This window comes from Mobula hypostoma, chromosome 1, assembly GCF_963921235.1.
Source record: "Mobula hypostoma chromosome 1, sMobHyp1.1, whole genome shotgun sequence".
Taxonomy (NCBI): Eukaryota; Metazoa; Chordata; class Chondrichthyes; order Myliobatiformes; family Myliobatidae; genus Mobula; species Mobula hypostoma.
The window spans coordinates 234,022,956-234,039,480 of NC_086097.1; positions in this window are offsets into that span (position 1 = coordinate 234,022,956).

Genomic DNA, 16,525 nt, shown 5'->3' on the forward strand with positions numbered 1-16,525 from the left:
GCCCTTCCCTTGGACAACATCGGTGTCGTGGAGAGGAGAGACTTGTCAACATGGGCAAATGCTGGTCTTCCATACAACCTTGCCCAGGCCTGCGCCCTGGAGAGTGAAGACTTTCCAGGTGCAGATCTATGATCTCGCAAGACTAATGGATGCCTTAAATGCCATATGTCATAGGCTGAACCAAAGGTGCTGCTGAATGAGCATTAGAGGAGGGAGATTGAAAGTCTGGCTGAATGGTGCCACAACAACAATTTCTTACTCAACGTCAGCAAGAACAAGGAGATGATTATTGACTACAGGAGGAGGAAACCAGAGGTCCATGAGCCAGTCCTCAGCAGAGAATCAGAGGTGGATATAAGGGTCAGCAACTTTAAATTCCTTGGTGTTATCATTTCAGAAGCCTACTCCTGGGTCAGTCAAGTACGTAAGCGCAATTACAAAGAAAGCACGGCAGCTTCTCTACTTCTTTAGGGGTTTGTGAACACTCGGCACGGCAAAACTTTGACAAACTTCCATAGATGTGAGGTAGAGAATATATTGACCTGCTGCATCACAGCTTGGTATGAAAACACCAATGGAAAATCTGACAGAAAGTAGTGGATAAGGCCCAGTCCATCAGAGGTAAAGCACTCTCCAACATCGAGCACACCTACACGGAATGCTGTCATGGAAAATCAGCATCCATCATCAGGGACCCTCAGCACCCAAGTCATGGTCTCTTCTCACTGCTGACATCAAGGAGAGGACACGGGTGCTTCAGGACTCACACCACCAGGAACAGTTACTACCCCTCAACCATCAGAAAACTAAACTAAAGTAGATAACTTTACTCAACTTTATTTGCCCCATCACTATGGATGTATGAACCCATGGACTCAAGGAGTCTTCATCACATGTTTTTGATAGCTACTTCTTATTTATTTATTATTATTATTATTTCTTCATTTTTGTACTTGCACAGGTTGTTGACTTTGGACCGCTGATTGAACACTCAGTTGATGCAGTCTTTTGTTGAATTGATTACGGTTATTTTTCGATTATGTATTTACTGAGTATGCCCGCAAGAAAATGGATCTCAGGGTTGTATATGGTGACATACTGTATTTGTACTTTGATAATAAATTTACTTTAAAATTTGACGTTTGAACTTCTGAACTTTGAAGTGTCTAATACCAGGGGGCATGCATTTAAGGTGAGAAGGAGTAAGTTCAAAGGAGATGTGAGGAGCAAGTTTTTTTTTAACCAAGAGTGATGGACGCCTGAAATGGTTGCCCGGGGTGGTGGTAGAGGCAGAAATAAGGGAATTTAAAAGACATTTAGATAGGCATATAAATTTGATGAAAATGGAAGGATATGTTGGCCATTTGATAGGAAATTTAATTGGTTTGGTACATCATTGTGGGCCAAAAAGCCTGTGCTGTACTGTTCTATGTTCTACTTACATAAACTAAAATGGTAAATCAAGCACTAATTCTTTCATGGAGGTGTTAATGTCAACTCATGTTTAGCATGTTTTTCTGTTTGTTGGTTTATTGATTGATTAAGATACAGCGTGGAATAGGCCATTCTGGCCCCTTGAACTGCACAAGTTTGCAGAAATGCCCAATTTAATTCTATGCTAATCACGGGACAATTCACAATGACCAATTAACTTACCACAATATTTCTTTGAACTGTGAGGAGAACCCAGATCACCTGGAAGAAACCCATATGGCCACAGGGAGAATGAATAGTCTCCTCACAGGCAGTGATGGGAATTGAACCTGGGTCGCTAGGACTGTAAAGCATCGTGCTAACCACTTCTCTACCATGCCATCCGTTTTACACGTGACAGATGAAAGTAAGTAAAAGTCAAACATTGCAAGGATCTGGTCATGGATGTTTTTATTTTATGTGGAGACGCAGCAGGGTAACAGGCCTTCTAGCCCAAGGAGCACACACCACACAATTCCACCCTTGTGACCTATTAACCTCCTGACCCATACGTCTTTGGAACGTGAAAATAAACTGGAGCACCTGAAGGAAACCCACCTGGCCGTGGGGAGAATTTGCAAACTCCTCACAAACAGCAGCGGAATTGAAGCTGGTTCACCAGCACTGTGATAGCATTACTCTGACTACTATGCTACTGTCCCACCTAGCCAATTATAGATTCAGTTACTGGAAAAATTTGCTATATCTATTTTTAATAAACTCTACCTTACCTTTGACACTTTACTAATCAAGAATCTATCAACTTCCACTTTAAATATACCCAGTGACTTGGTCTCCACAGCCATTTGTGGCAATCAACTCCAGAGATTCATCATAGTCAGGCTAAAGAAATTACTCCTCATCTCTGTTCTAAAGGGTCATCCTTCTATCCTGAAGCTGTTCGCTCTGGTTTTAGACTCTCCCACTATTGGAAACATCCTCTCCATGTCCACTCTATCTAAGTCTTTCAATATTTCATAAGTGTCAATGTGATGTCCCCCTTATTCTTCTAAATTCAAAAGAATACAGGCCCAGAGCTGTCAATCACTTCTCATACGTTAACCCTTTCACTCTCAGGATCATCCTTGTAAACCTCCTCTGGACATGATGGGCCAAACAGCTCAATTGCATGCCGTATAATTCTATAACATGACTTCCCTTAATGTCCCTAACAATTATAATACACTACAGTATATGCCGTCTCTTTCCCCAAGTCAGTCATGGTTGTGTCATCCTCTCTTTAGAATACTTCTGTTTCTTTGTTATCTAAAACTTTGGCAAACTTCTATAGATATACATTGAAGAGTATGCTCAATGGTTGCACCATGGCCTGGTGTGGAAACACTAATGCCCAATCACAGAGACACCTGCAAAAGGTAGTGGATATGGCCAGTCCATCATAGGCAGATCCCTCACCACCACTGAGCACATCTGCAGGGATGGACTCACTTCCAAGTACGACTCTACAACTCATATTCTCAGTATTTATTAGTTTATTTTGTGTGTGTGTGTCTATTAATATATTTGCACAGTTTACCTTTTTTGCACATTGATTGCTTTGTCATTTGATCCTCAATCCGGAGGCCTATAATATAGCAGCATTTCCTTCACCTTCTTGATTCCAAGTTCTACCCATATGATGTTACGAGGTGAACCCTGAAGGTTGTCATCTTCAGCCAACATAATTTAACGTTTGAAAATATGTTAAGATGTTGCACATGTCCTCCTTCCCAGCTTTTAAAGGCAGTTTTTATGAGATATTTTATCAATCCATAACATGGTATTTTATTTTCAAAAGGAATGGTCCTTCTGATACAGTTTATTGCCTCAAGGAAAATTTTAAAACATTTTTATTCAGCTACTTTCATAAAATAAAACATTATTCCAAGAGGTGTAATTTGCATGCAAGTCATTTGGACAATTGATTGACATTGATCTTAGAAACAATTGCAAGGAAGGGACTTACAATTGACAATGTAATACTCCATTTATCTTGCAGAAAACTATTTAACTGATATGAAATATAGTTTATGTTAAGTCCTGAGTTTTATTATATTTATTGTCAATAAAATAGGTTTTTATTTTCTCTACAAGTGTTCAGTGTTTTTGTTGAAAGCCACTTCTCTGTCAATCTTAGGTTCAAGACAATTCTCTTCGTAGAAAAATGGAAGGCTTTGTAGGAGGACAGGGTTGGATTGATCTTAGAGTAGGTTAAAAGATCTTCAATATTATCATTAAAAGCAATATTTACATTAAAAATAAAATTTAGTTTTTCTGAAAAGGCCACCTGAGGCTGGTTCATTTAGTTTTCTGCACTCATGGTCTAAAAAACCCTTGGACAAAAAAATCACAAACTAGAGAAAATCTGCAGATGCTGGAAATCCAAGCAACACACACAAAATGCTGAAGGATCCCAGCAGGCCGGGCAGCATCTATGAAAAAAGGTCTTGCCGAAGGGTCTCAGCCCAAAACGTCGACTGTACTTTTTTCCATATATACTGCCTGGCCTGCTGAGTTCCTCCTGCATTTTGTGTGTGTTGGTTGGATGAAAAATTTGACTGTTTATTCATTTCCATAGACGCTGCCTGACATGCTCAGTTCCTCCAGTATTTTCTACGTGTTGCTCTGGATTTCCGGTATCTGAAGTACCTCTTATGTTCCTTAAAATTCATCATAGGCTGAAGGGCCTGTTCATGCTGTTAAGTCTATGTTGTATGTACTTCAATTAAAATGCATGACAAAATGTTGCTGGTCCTTAGCACCTAAACACCAATTGTTATTGAGAATATAAGCATTTCATATCAACTAATGTGCTTTCATAGTATTATATAATTGTTAGTTTTATGTTCAATGTTCTCTATCCCAAAGGACAAGAATCATTTGTTGGTAGGACTACTATAATAACCTTTTGACCAAAGTGATCAAATATGTTAGAATTATTAACAAGGGAATATCTGCTGATGCTGGAAATCAAAGTAATACACACAGAATGCTGGAGGAACTCAGCAAGCCAGGCAACATCTATGGAAAAGAGTAAGCTGTCGATGTTTCAGGCTGAGACCCTTTATCCAGACTCATCGGGTTAGAATTATTTCAGAGTTTGATAACTCATATTGCCTGTTTCTGATCTTCCAACTTGCGCACAGAGAATGAGGCAGCACAATGCTTCTGAATGTCTCAGGATAGAAGAGTTGAAAACTAAAATTGACTTACTGTACATATAGAAAGTGGATCAGGAAAAGTAACTCAAGAATAAAATTGAAACGGTCCATAATACATTTCATTTTTTTGTGTAGGATTGACAAACAGAACTGGAAGATTCAAGACTGCAATTTACAAATTTGAAAGCATTTAATAGGCATTCTAGAAATACCCCTTCTTGGGATCTAGTACCAACTTAGTTGTTCCAATCTATCTGCATACTGAAATTCCCCATGACTGTCAGAGCATTGTATTTTTGACTCCTCCTACTGGCATTGCATGGAGTAGTCGCGTTTCTCGAATGGCTCCGTTCTTTTTAAATTACTGAATCCAATCTGCTTTGAAAACTTACTTTTGGAGTATTATGATGTCTCGTGCTAAAACTTCAAAAAGAGAAGAGGATCCTTGTGTGACTGTGGAAGCTATTGCGGAGTTAATTCGTAAAGCTCAGAGCGAAACGTCTGAACAACTTTCGGGTGTATGTTTAAAAGTTACCACACAGCTTAAAAGATTGGAGATTCTGCTGCAGACTTTGCAAAAAACTTTACAGGAATATACTACTTAGATTCAAGAACATGAAGATGCTTTAACCAGACTGTTCACTAAGACATATGGATTGGAAAAGCTTGGAGATAAACAAACAAAAATCGTTGAATCTTCAAGACAAAATTTTGTCGCTTTGGAGAATAGATCATGAAGAAATAATATATGAATTTTCGGTCTTCCTGAGTTGGACGAAGGCAAGCGACCTGCAGAATTTTTTGTGAATCTGTTGGCTCGTTTGCTTTCTGATGTTTTGGATACTCCACCAAGAATAGACCAGGCACACCGAGCCCCAGTGTTTAGACCTGCCTCTCAACAAAAACCTTGACCTGTGATACTTGCTTTTCATGACTTCCAAAGGTTTCTATAATTCACCAATCTCGTTGGTTGGGGATGATTAGCATTGAACATTATAAGATAAGACTGGTCAAAGATTATCCACCTGAGGTATTAAACAAACGTTTTAAGTATAAAAATGTTATGGCGGAGTATACATCAAAGGCAATAAACCTTCACTAAATTACCCCACTCACCTCAGGATCATTTTGGAAAATAGATGTCTTAAGTGGGCTGAGAAGTTGCAGATGGAGTTCAACTCGGAGAAGTGTGAGGTAGTACACTTTGGAAGGACAAACTCCAAGGCAGAGTACAAAGTAAATGACAGGGTACTTGGTAGTGTGGAGGAGCAGAGGGATCTGGGGGTACATGTCCACAGATCCCTGAAAGTTGCCTTACAGGTGGATAGGGTAGTTAAGAAAGCTTATGAGGTGTTAGCTTTCATAAGTCGAGGGATAGAGTTTAAGAGTCGCAAGGTAATGATGCAGCTCTATAAAACTCTGGTTAGGCCACACTTTAAGTATTGTGTCCAGTTCTGGTCGCCTCACTATAGGAAGGATGTGGAAGCATTGGAAAGGGTACAGAGGAGATTTACCAGGATGCTGCCTGGTTTAGAGAGTATGGATTATGATCAAAGATTAAGGGAGCTAGGGCTTTACTCTTTGGAGGGAAGGAGGATGAGAGGAGACATGATAGAGGTGTACAAGATAATAAGAGGAATAGATAGAGTGGATAGCCAGGGCCTCTTCCCCAGGGCACCACTGCTCAATACAAGAGGACATGGCTTTAAGGTAAGGGGTGGGAAGTTAAAGGGGGATATTAGAGGAAGGTTTTTTACTCAGAGAGTGGTTGGTGCGTGGAACGCACTGCCTGAGTCAGTGGTGGAGGCAGATACACTAGTGAAGTTTAAGAGACTACTAGACAGGTATATGGAGGAATTTAAGGTGGGTGGTTATATGGGAGGCAGGGTTTGAGGGTCGGCACAACATTATGGGCCGAAGGGCTTGTAATATGCTGTACTATTCTATTCTCCCTCTAAAGAAACTTTGGAATGTGTGATTTCTTTGGATGCTGCAAAAGCCTTTGACCAGGTTGAATGGAATTATTTGTTTAAAATATTAGAAAAAATTAAATTTGGCTCCAATTTTATTCAATGGATTAAATTACTTTATTCATCTCCCACTGCACACGTTCTTACTAACTCCCAGAGTTCTAAACCAATTAATCTCCAACGTGGAACTAGACAAGGATGTCCTTCGCTTTTTGATTTGGCTTTAGAGCCTTTAGCCATCACGTTTCTTGAATCTGTTGACATCTCGGGTATTTTAAGGAGGGGTGTCACTCATAAGGTGTCGCTGTATGCTGATAACCTTTTGGTCTACATTTCTAATGTGGAGTCCTCTCTACCCTCAATACTCTCTTTACTTTCTGAATTTACTCAGTTCTCAGGATATAAACATCATCTTCATAAGAGTGAACTGTTTCCTTTGAATAATTTGGTATCAGTCAACTCTGACATTTCTTTTAAAATTGTAAGAAATCAACTTACATATTTAGGTATAACAATTACTAAGAATCATAAATTTCTTTTTCAAGAAAACTTTATCACTCTTTTGGAATATGTTAGGAAGGTACTTTCAAATTGGTCTCCCCTTTCTTTATTGCTGATTGGATGTATTAATTCTATTAAAATGAATATTTTGCCTAAATTCTTATACTTATTTCAAGCCCTACCTGTCTTTGTTCCTAAATCCTTTTCTGACTCTTTAGATTCGATTATATCTTCAAACTTATGGAAGAATAAAACCCCCCGATTAAACAAAGTTCATCTTCAGAGAGCTAAAAAAAAAGGGATTAACCCTACCCAATATTAGGTTTTACTATTGGGCAATCAACATATGCTACCTTATGTTTTGGATATACTATATTAATCGTTACGACTGTCCAGTTTGAGTTTCTTCAGAAGTTAATTCTGTTAATAAATTTTCTATTATTTCTCTTCTTGGTTGTTCAATTCCTCTATCCTTAAGTAATTTAACTGATAATTATGTAGTTAAACATTCTTTGAGGATTTGGTTACAATTTAGAAAATGCTTTGGGTTATTTGGTTTTTCACTCTCTAATCCCATTTTTTCTAATTATTTTTTAAACCTTCTTTGACTGATGTAGTTTTTAAAGAGTGGAATAGACTAGGTATTAACTGTTTTCAGGATCTGTTTGTGGAGATAGTCTTTCCTCATTTGATCAGCTATCTATTAAATATAATCTTCATAAAGCTTACTTTTTTAGATATTTACAAATTAGAAACTTCTTGCATTCTCAACTTTATGCATTTCCTAAATGTCCAGATAAGAATTTAATTGATACAATTTTTACTTTGAAACCTTTTCATAATGGACCTCTATCTAATATTTATAGTATTTTGTTGGCATTGAGAAACATTCCGTTAGACAAAATTAAAATCCTCTGGGAACATGACCTGCAGATTTCAATTGATGAGGATACTTGGAATTAAATTTTTAAACTTGTTCACACCTCCTCGTTATGTGTGCATCACTTTCTTTTACAATTTAAAGTGGTTCATAGAGCCTACATGACTAAAGAAAAGCCCTCTCATTCTTACTCAGATTTTTCTCCATACTGTAATAGGCGTAATGTCGAAGAGGCCTCTCTAATTTTGGTCCTGCCCACGGCTTGATAAATTTTAGAAAGAGGTATTTCAAACTTTCTCGGAGCTTTTTAAAGTAAACTTCTGACTGCCTTGTTCTGCATTGTTGGAGGAAATGATTTTACTCTTAAGCCGAATGATATGCATATTTTGGCTTTTATTTCTCTTTTAGCCAGAAAACTTTTGTTGCTTAAATGGAAAGATGCTGCTCTACCTACTCATGCCCATTGGTTGATTGATGTTACGTCATGTATAAATCTAGAGAAGATTAGGTGTTCTATTTCTATACCTAGACAAGATTTTTTCACATTATGGGGACTTTTTTAGAACTGCTTTCACAATTTTCGATTTGGTCAGCAATGATGCTGGCTATTATATGTTTGAATTTATGACTATATGTCAGAGACTTTTTTTAAAAACGCAAACAACAGGAATTCTGCAGATGCTGGAAATTCAAGCAACACACATAAAAGTTGTTGGTGAACGCAGCAGGCCAGGCAGCATCTCTAGGAAGAGGTGCAGTCGACGTTAACTAGTGTTAGTCCTGACGAAGGGTCTCGGCCTGAAACGTCGACTGCACCTCTTCCTAGAGATGCTGCCTGGCCTGCTGCGTTCACCAGCAACTTTTATGTGTGTTGCAGAGATTTTATTCTTTTTTTTAACCAAACAGCTTTTTTTCAGTTTTTTTCCTTCTCTTTTTAAAATTTTGTTATGGGGTTTTGTTTTTGCTTTGGATTAGAATAAAATATACCTTTTCAATATTATGGTTAATTTACAATACATAGTTATGGGGAAATTCAAACTTGTTTCTGTCTCCATAATACCAAAATGTATTTTGTATTTGTCTATGAAAGTAATTAATAAAAATATTGAAAAAGAAAAGACAGCAACTTACAGATTTAAAACTATTTAATAGGCATTCTAGAAATACCCCTTCTTGGGATCTAATACCAACTTAGTTTTTCCAATCTATCTGCATCCTGAAATCCCCCATGACTGTCAGAACATTGCACTTTTGACACATATTCCCTACCTTGCACTGAAATTTGTAGCCCACATCTTTGCTGCTTACCTTCAGTCCTATGTTCATCACCCTTTTTGATTTTGTCGCAACTCATCCCATTGACTGCAATTTTGCCCTGTCATCAGCCTCCCTCCGTTTGTGCAGCAACTGCCCCATCCTCAGCTGTATTACTCCAGTTCCCATCCCCCCCTCGGGTCATGTGTAACACGTTCCTTTTGTCCAGTTTGTATCTTCCCTGGAAGAGACCCTAATGGTCCAGAAATCTGAACCCCTGCCCCTGCACTAGTTACTCAGCCTCATATTTATCTGGAAAATGCTCCTATTCTAACCCTCACCAGAACATGGCACAGGCAGCAATTGAGAGATTTCTACCTTGGAGGTCCTGCTTCACAGCTGTCTATCTAGCTCCCTAAAATCTCTCTTCAAGACCTCTTCATCTTTCCTACCTATGTCATTGGCGCTAATATGCACCAAGGTTTCTAGCTGCTCACCCTTCCCCTTCAGAATGCCATGGGCCCAGTCCGAGACATTTGTGGCTCTGGCACCTGGGAGGCAACATACAACATGGGTGTCTCTATTGTGTTCACAGAATCTTGTCTTTACTCCTCTAACTATGGAATCTCCTATCTTTACCGCAGTCTCTTCACCTCTCTTCTCTTCTGAGCCACAGTGGCGTACTCAATGCCAGAGACCTGGTTGACACAGCCCCAGCTCTCCCTCCCCCCACCCCCCGCCCCAGTATGCCACCCCCTTAACAGTATCAAGAACTGTATATCTGTATTCTCATTATTGAGGGATTAGCCACAGCCATACAATGTCCTAGCCACCTACTTCCCTTTCTCCTCCTGACAGTCACCCAGTTATGTGCCTCCTGCATCACAGGAGTGATTACCTCGCTGTAGCTCCTGTCTATCACCTCCTCAGTCTCCCATGTCAGCCGAAGGTCACTGAGCTGCGGCTCCAGTTCCTTAACACTTTCTCTGAGGAACTGCAGCTTGGTGCACGTGGTGCAGATGTGGTTATCGAGGAGGCTGGAGGTCTCCCAGAATTCTCTCATCTCACATGGAGAAGGCAGGAGAATGGGGTTAAGAGAGACAATAAATCAGCCTTGATGGAATGGCAAAGCAGACTCAATGGACCGAATTGCCTAATTCTGTTGCAATGTCTAATGGTTTTATGGTCTTCTGCTATGGGGGCAATAGATAAAGGGATGAACAATAACTTATTTTTAAAAAGTGAAGATAAAACTGAATTGCCCAACCCCAAAAGAGATAAACTTCTTGATAAACCTTGGAACTTGGCTCCCCTTGTAAAATCAGAAGTAAGAAGCTTATGTGTTATCCTTGATTCAGATTTAAATTTTAAATCTCTCATAAAGAAAGCGACCAGGGCAGTATTTCTACACTTCAGAAATATTGCAAAGGTAAAGTATTGTCCATTTCTGTCACTCCATGTTGCTGAAAAAACTAATTCATGCACTTATATTGAATAGACTGGTTTTCTGCAATGCAGTTTTTACCAGCCTTGCAAAGCAGTCTATTGACAAACTTCAACTCATTCAGAATGCTGCTACTAGACTTTTAACCAAAACCAGATTGAGAAAGCATATCACTTTCATCTTAACTAATCTGCTTTGGCATCCTGTATCTCTCAAAATTGATTTTCAAGTTCTCTTACTTGGTTTTGAAGTTCTCAATTGTCTGGGACCAGAGTATATCGCAGAGTCGTCTGGTTTTATAATCCCATTCGAGTTCTGAGATGTTCTTCTGCCGGTCTCTTAACTTTAAACAATTTTCCTCAAAAGATTATTGGCAGGTCAGCTTTTTCAACTATGCTCCCAAACTGTGGAATTCAATACCTAAAACTGTAAGGGATGCAGATGTAGTTGACACTTTTAAACATCAGCTCAAACCCATTTATTTAACCTTGCTTTTATCTAACATCAGTCTGTCTTTTATTTTTATGCTTGCACTCTTTCCCACTGTAAAGCTCTTGGAACTATATTGTCTTTATGAAAAGTGTTCCATAAATACGTTAGCAACACACACAAAATGATGAAGGAATTCAGATGGCCAGGCAGCATCTATGGAAAAGAGTACTGTTGACGTTTCAGGCCAAAACCCTTCTGCAGGAATCCCTGCATCTGCAGATTTTTTTCTTATTTGTCCTTAAATATGTTATTAATATTTTACTGTTCTTAATCTTTAACACTGTAAGTTCAATAAAACAAGATTTTTTATATTTAATATAAGAATCTAGCACTTTAATTATTTTAAGGATAAAGTACATTTTCATTGGTAGATCTTTCTCTCTGTTATAAAGAGGAAAACAGGATGCATTTCTCCAAGAGGACCACACCCTTGTCATAGCTTGGAGGCTTACATGTTTTAGTGATCTGGAGAGCTATGTTGGCTAGAGGCAAGGCCTTATGCTTTGGCTCTTGGTGGGGTTACCTGTACTAAATGGGTCAAAAAGTAGAGGACAGACTAAGTGTGGTCCACTGGTCCTCCAGATTCAGGGGTTAAGCTCTGGGTTAATCACCCTGACTGCTAAGACAAAATTTTTATGGAACAGGAAGGATGTTCAGGAGCATGACACACTCACTCAGTGATTTTGGAACAGCTTCTTCTTCTCTGCCATCAGATTTCTGAATGGACATTGGACCCATTAACACTACCACACTACTCCTTTTTCTTTTTTTTGGAATACTTATTTAATTTAACATAAATATATATACCTTATTATAATTTGCAGCTTTTATTATTATGTATTGCAATGTGTTGCTACCACATAACAACAAATTTCATGATATAGAACATAGAACATAGAATAGTACAGCACAGTACAGGCCCTTCGGCCCACAATGTTGTGCCGACCCTCCAACCCTGCCTCTCATATAAGCCCCCACCTTAAGTTCTATGCCGGTGATATTAAACCTGATTCTGATTCTGAAGAGCAATGAAAAATCCTTCTACATTTGAGTGCAACAGTATTCCTGAGTCTATGTCCAGAACTTGCATGACTGACAGTAGTGAAAACCGAGGGGAAGCTACTGACACAATGAAGGAAGCCCTGAACACCAGCAAGGATGGAGGTCTGCTGCCCTAAACATGGCATAATAGGCAGGAGGAGGATAGGATACATTTACGTGCTACAATAGAACAAACGAGAGAGCAAAACACCACCTGTGATGGTTGCAAAACTCAATACACACACCTTTTTAGTTATTGGAGGACATGCTTTTTTATTACAGTCCATCCTGACACCTTGCCATCCCACCCACACAACACAGAAATTGCCCCTGATACCAGCAAAATGTGTGCAGATGCTGTTTCACACATCAACAGATTGCACGGAACTATTTCTCAAAAGAGCTACTATGTACTTACTTATCCATTGATTGAGGGCATTGCTGGTAAAGTCTGCATGTGATGCCCAGCACAATTCAAAATGCAGCTAAGATTTGACACATTGGTGCTTGAGAGATTTCTATTCTCTTTGGGATAACACATTCTTGGGAACTGGTGAAGTGCCTAGGTAGGGATCAATCATCCCAGCAACTGTCTACTTTGTGGGGGATGCTGGAGTGGATTAGATGGTTTGAAGTATGTTGCCCTCTTTTCCCTCTTCACTGCACCACCCATATAGAGGCAGGCTGGTGGCACAGCAGATCAAACCACTGACTCAATGCTCGAGAGATCTTGATTCCATCTCGACCTTGGATGCTGTCTTTGCGGAGTCTGCATGTTCTCCTTTGTGACTGTGTTGGCTCCTCCAGTTTCCTCCATGTACAAAAATAAAGAGAGGGGGAATATGGCTGTTGGGTTTGCTCTGCTGGTTGTTGGCGTGGACCACCTTGTCTTCTTCAGTGAGGTAGATTGTATCCCCTCATAAATATTGCAAACTACGTGCAATATTAGATTAGATTAAGTTGGATAACATCTGTAACTGAGCCTAATGCCATATAATTCTATAAAAGTAAGAATGTTGACAATAGATACTTTAGTATTGTTTCTCCCTCATTGCTGACATATTCCTTGAAAGTTCACCGCGGTTGTTGCCAGTTCAATTGCCAGGCCATGTGGAAATGTTAAATGGAGACTTACAAGATAGTTGACATCAGCCAGTATCAGTACTCTTCAGAGATTGGCTGGTGTCAATGGTTGCAAAACCAGGACTTATGATATGCACAGCTTAGATCAGATTAGATCAGCTTTTGTAAGCGTTTGATTATCTTCAGGATCATATTTTAACTATGCCTTTCCAGAACAAGGAGAATTACTTCATGTACAGCTCGAATCTTCAGTATGCCCGGAGTAAGCACTACCATTGTTTCTGCCAAGCACTAAATCAGCTAAGGGGGCATATGGTCAGCCATTTGCAATTCTGCTTGTCATCTAAGAGGAGAAGTTGTTGGAATCCAAGGCTGATGAATTTCTTTCAAGTCAACCTCCTTTATTGACCATTTAATTCCAGAAGAGGCAAGGCCTGATGTTGACTGTTTTTTGACGTGCAAATCAATTTATTTAACCAAACACTTCTTTTCAAATTCCTGTTCTATTCTATCTTAAACTAGATCAATAAGAAGTAGATGTCAGATGACATTACCTGCCGGGAGTTAAAACACGATTGGAAAAATATTGAGAACCTATATCATTTATTGCAATGTAAATACTGCCTTCATTTTTTTCAGTAAATAATTTTGACCAACATAAATAAACTCAATGAACCTGTATGATATGTATATCATGCTCAGAAAATTAGATCATGCACTGGTCTTCGAAGTTTTTTTGTTCTGTAAGTTTCTGTGAGAGTATAAAATAGAGTTATGGAATTTTAATAGTTTTTTTGATACTAGGACCATAAGACTAAACAACTGTAAGACAGACTGTAGGAGTAAAATTAGCCATTCAGCCTGTCAAGTCTGCTCGACATTCCATCGTGGCTGATTTATTATCCCTCTCGCTACCATTCTCCTTCCTTCTCCCTGTAAACCTTAGTATTCAACCTGGAGTGGTGTGGTGGAAATGTATCTCTATGAAAGGAGGTATAAGGCACTCTTTCCCTCCCTAACTCGCAGGTCACCATTGGGCATGTGTGGTACCTGTTTAGCCTCCCGATCAGGATCACATGAAGCCATGGAAGCAGGTGGCGGATGGTTGTATGAACAGCTGGTGCATGTCATAAGTCCTGGTTTTGCAACCATTGATGCCAGCCAATCTCTGAAGGATATTGATACTGGATGATGTCAACTGTCTTGTAAAGACACTGCCCAGAAGAAGGCAATGGCAAAACGCGTGTAGAAAAATTCGCCAAGAACAATCATGGTCATGGAGACTACAAGAACACATATTATATGACACGGCATATGATGGTGATGATAATGGTGGTGGTAGTGGTGGTGATAATGATGACGATGGTGATGGTGATGATAATGATGATGATGATGATCAACATTACTTTAAATATATCCAATAACTTTGCTTTGGTTGCTACTCAGAACATGACACAGACTACTGGACACATGACTAATGCTGTAGTATCAAAGTGAATTTGCATGACCCTTGTCTAGTTCTCAATGGTATGGATCTTTTTGATAAAATGCATATAACCTAACATTCTTAAATGCTTTACTTACAACCTTAGCAAATCTATATGGGTATTAGGGGTTGTTTAGAAGCACAAGGAAACACATGTTGTCAGAAAAAGAAGTTTATCATGCATTTGATCTCTCAGGAAGGCTTCACATCGGAACAAATGAAAACAAAGGACAGAAAATATCCATCTGCTTCATTGAATCTTACACACAAGATTTCTATGAATCTTATACACTCCATAATCCTTCTCTCTCCCTTACCCACCAGCCATTTTTTGCAGAGACAGAAAGGAATCCACAAACATACAAGCTACTTGGGGAATAAAATAGTTTCAAAGTTCAAAAGTTCGAAGTAAATTTATTATCAAAGTACATATATGTCACCATATACAACCATGAGATCTCTCTTCTTGCTAGCATACTCAATAAATCCAAGAAACATTACAGAATCAGTGAAACACCGCACCCAGCAGAATGGACAAACAACCAATGTGCAAAAAAAAAGCAACTGTGCAAATACAAAAGGGGGAAAAAAAAGAAAAATTAATACCTGGAGCATGAGATGAAAAGCCCTCTATAGTTTATGGGAACATTTCAGTGATGGGGCAAATGAAGATGAGTGAAGTTATCTCCCACTGGTTCAAAAGGTACCAGTGGTTAGGGGGTAGTAACTGTTCCTGAACCTGGTGGTGTGGGTCCTGAGGCTTCTATGCCTCCTTCCTGATGGCAGTAGTGAGAAGAGAGAATGGTCTGGGTGGTGGGGAACTTTGATGATGGATGGTCTGTCTCTGACTCTAGATGGTGATCAAAGAAGTGAAAGGGAGATCTTCTCAAATATTCTATTGCTTTCCATCTATCATTGCATTGTCTTCACTAAGGAGCTTTCCACCTCCCTTCTGATTAAATCGAATAAATTCCTCCACACTATTCAAACTGACAGCCTGCTTGAAGACCATGAACTACAAGGACCATGCTCCTACAGCACAGGAGAAGAATTAGGTCATTTGGTCTATCGGGTCTGCTTGGCCATTCAATCATGGCTGATTTATTTTCCTTCTCAACCTATTTCCCTGTCTTCTCCCTATAACCTTCGATGTCCTTGTTAATTAAGAACCTATCTGCTTGCATTTTTTTAAACTTTATTGAACAAACACATATCTATAAACAAGCATTGGCTATCAGTCCACAGTTCACTGCACAATGGTAAATACCTATATTAACGATATCGGGGTAGAAGAGAGTAGGAGCAAGAGAAAGAAGAAACAAAGAGCACAAACATACAATTACACACAAACACAAACATACACATGATCTACATACTTTACATCACCCCTCAACGTAGGTTTAAATAAAATCACAGTTCTCAGTAAATCAACTCAAGTCCTACATTTTACCAGACCCCTGTATGGGCCTTTCACTGTGCCAGATACACTATAATAGAGTTCCATCTTTCCAAGTAAGAGTCCATTTCATGAGCAATCAGAATCAAGACTCTTAACATGCATAGTTTATTCTTCTCCAATACAGATTGCGGGAGGTTGCCTAAAATTAAATGACTAGGTTCAAAGGGTATACTTATATTAAAATCCTTCTTATTTCCTCAGTGACCTTGCACCAAAATGCCCCGAAGGCCCCGAAGGAGAGGAAGGCCCGGAATCCTCAGCTTTGCCTGTTGCTTGGCGGC